This window comes from Etheostoma spectabile, chromosome 17 (genome assembly GCF_008692095.1).
Source record: "Etheostoma spectabile isolate EspeVRDwgs_2016 chromosome 17, UIUC_Espe_1.0, whole genome shotgun sequence".
NCBI lineage: Eukaryota > Metazoa > Chordata > Actinopteri > Perciformes > Percidae > Etheostoma > Etheostoma spectabile.
This window is the reverse complement of record NC_045749.1, coordinates 1,207,572-1,210,216: the sequence shown is the minus strand read 5'-3', so window position 1 is coordinate 1,210,216 and position 2,645 is coordinate 1,207,572. Positions and strand designations below refer to the sequence as shown.

Below are 2,645 nucleotides of genomic sequence, written 5' to 3'. Positions count from 1 at the left end.
ATATCAATGTTCTTTTTAATTCCCCAAAGTAACATGATTGATTCCACACAACGCTCTTTGGCAAATCTCTACTTTCATTCATTTTGAGGGGTGTTATTCAATTTTAAAGCATTTGAAAAAACAATTGAAGTGGTTTTGAAATAATATTGAGTAAAAGTTGACATATTCCAGTCTGTGAATTTAGTCTACATAATTAATAATTTCTAATTTCTAATTTCTGCAAAAAAAACAATGACACAAAATAACCTAAAAGAAGAAGAGTCTGCAAGGGAGAAAACAGGAGTTTGTTCAAAGAGGCTGTAGGATAGGTTGAGAGTGTGGATGATTAAGAAGCCCATTACAGGCTACCCAGTTGCACCATAGACCAGATGGCATGAGGATATTTCCAACCCTCGACAGGGATGGAGAAATGGAAGAATAGAAGCGAGCTTTAGGAGAGCAAGAGAAGGACTACAGCATCTCTTCACAGGAGAGAAACAACAGGGAGCATAAAGATTAACAAGAATGAAAACAGAAAGAGGGAAAAAAAAAATGAAGATGGATGTATATCCATGGAGAAGTGGTGCAGAGTGGGAAAGAAAGATGGACGAGGACAAAGAGAAGCATAGAGAGTGGAGGCAGGCGGTTTTACAGGAGCTCAGTGGGTGAAGTTACCATGTCCTTGTCACATTGTGGTGAAGTTGCCAGCAGACACGTGAACAGATCTTTCCCAGAGGCCATCACTCTCCTCACCAACCTGTCTCCCATTGACAGACCATCCTCCATAGCGCGGATCCGTTCCAAAGTAGTTTTAGTCGTGCAACAGAAAACTCAGATTGGACAGATAGTCTAGCTAGCTGTCTGGATTTACCCTGCAGAGATCTGAGCACCAGGTAACCATAGTCCTCAGATTGGACAGATAGTCTAGCTAGCTGTCTGGATTTACCCTGCAGAGCTCTGAGGACCAGGTAACCAGAGTCCTCAGAAATCCACCAGAGGTTAAAATTCCAACACAATGAGAGAGGAAGGTAACAGACATCAGAAAAAAAGACATGCATCCGGCGGAATTTCCTGCCGCACCGGAGCAACTGCTGAGATAAAGCAATGAAGGTCTTAGCAGCAATAAGAAGAAATAAGAGTGCAGCATTAAGGAAGGAGAGAGGGATTTACACAGAGCGGGAGAGAAATAACGAGTTAATGAAGGAGGGATTTAGGGAGAGAAAAGGAAACACGGACTACTGTGGAAGAGACTTACCTGAAAGCAATAAAGGTATGCCAGGGTAAAGCAGGTAAGCTTGTGAATAAAAGGCAAAATCAAAGGTAATAAGCAATAAAGCATTTGTTTACTAAGTGTCCCTGACTTAGAGAAGTTTAATCGTAATAAATGTGTGTACTTACATGTCCCTCAACTCTGCACAAATACAGAATATCATCATTTATTCATTACCGCTCTTATTTGCAGATCGGCACAACTTTACTGTCCACTAGCCACCTCTTTATCCAGCGCAGAGACACAGGAGGGAGAGGAAAGGGGAAGGAAAGTAGGGGAAGGGAGGTAGCAGGAGACATTTAGGGCAACTTCACAGTCTGAACTGGAAACGTGATCCGGCAAAAAGGATTTGCATGCTGTAGTTTGTTGTACGAGCTGTGTGTTGTTTTCCTGTCGACCATGAGCTTTTTTATCCTTCCAGGTCAAAAATGAAAAATTAACTTATTATGGCGCCTTTACCGTCATTTTTGTCCAAACTCTTTTTTTAAATTAATGGTCAATAAACCAAATTTACATGACATTGTACCTCATTTTTGAGTTATAATAAAAGCGGAACTTGTGAATTATTTGGACTAATACTTAAGATCAGAGGACGTTAGGTTGATCACAGACTGGTGTATGTCAAAGATAAGTCAGGATAGTGTTTTGAAACCATTTACATTTTTTTTTTTCAAATGGTTTAACATTTAATTAAACACCCAAAATACAATGATAGCAATCATTGATATTACCTGTAAAGAATGGATCAACGTTTTATGGAAACCATTCAACATACATCCATGCATCATTGTTATTTTGGGGCAATTTGGTTGAAAGAAACCCATATTATTTAAATAAAAAAACTGTTAAATGGGTCAAAGATGGCCAAAAGACAACACAAGGGTTAATTCTGGTATGTTGTCCTTGGTCAAATTGACACGTTTTCCTGTGTCAATGTTCTTTTTAACTATCCAACTGTAATTACCCAAATACAAATCTCTACTTTCATTCATTTTGGGGCATCTTATTACATTTTTATAGCATTTGAAAAAAGAATTTAAGTGTTTTTGAAATAGTATTGAGTAAAAGTTGATGATTTCCTATAAATGAGGTTTATTGACCATAAATTCCAACAATAATTGCAATACTAAAGTTAAAAAGTGTTAAAGACATGATGTTGAAAACGTTAAAAAAAGTGACAAGTGTTGAAAAAAGGGACAAAAAAAACCCTAAGAAAAAGTTAAAAACATCTATTAAAAAGCTTCAACAAAAGTGTTGATTTTTATTTTTGATGGGAAGACATAAGGGCATATATATGTAAAAATAAACCTCTTGACATAGCTAAACCAAAGTACAAAACACATTTTTGGTAACTGCACTCTGGATTGACACACACACACATATATATATATATATA

General features: G+C 37.3%; 1 protein-coding gene and 1 long non-coding RNA gene across 2 annotated transcripts in view; one reads left to right on the top strand and one right to left on the bottom strand.

The window, feature by feature from the left end:
• The window catches only part of atrnl1a (attractin-like 1a), a 287,103-nt gene that overhangs the window by 65,224 nt on the left and 219,234 nt on the right, over window positions 1-2,645 (top strand).
• LOC116705771 (uncharacterized) overlaps window positions 1-2,645 on the bottom strand; it is an 18,722-nt gene that overhangs the window by 8,328 nt on the left and 7,749 nt on the right. Inside the window, exon 2 of the long non-coding RNA XR_004336031.1 lies at window positions 1,465-1,471. This is a non-coding gene — a long non-coding RNA (uncharacterized LOC116705771). The remainder of the gene's footprint in view (window positions 1-1,464; window positions 1,472-2,645) is intronic.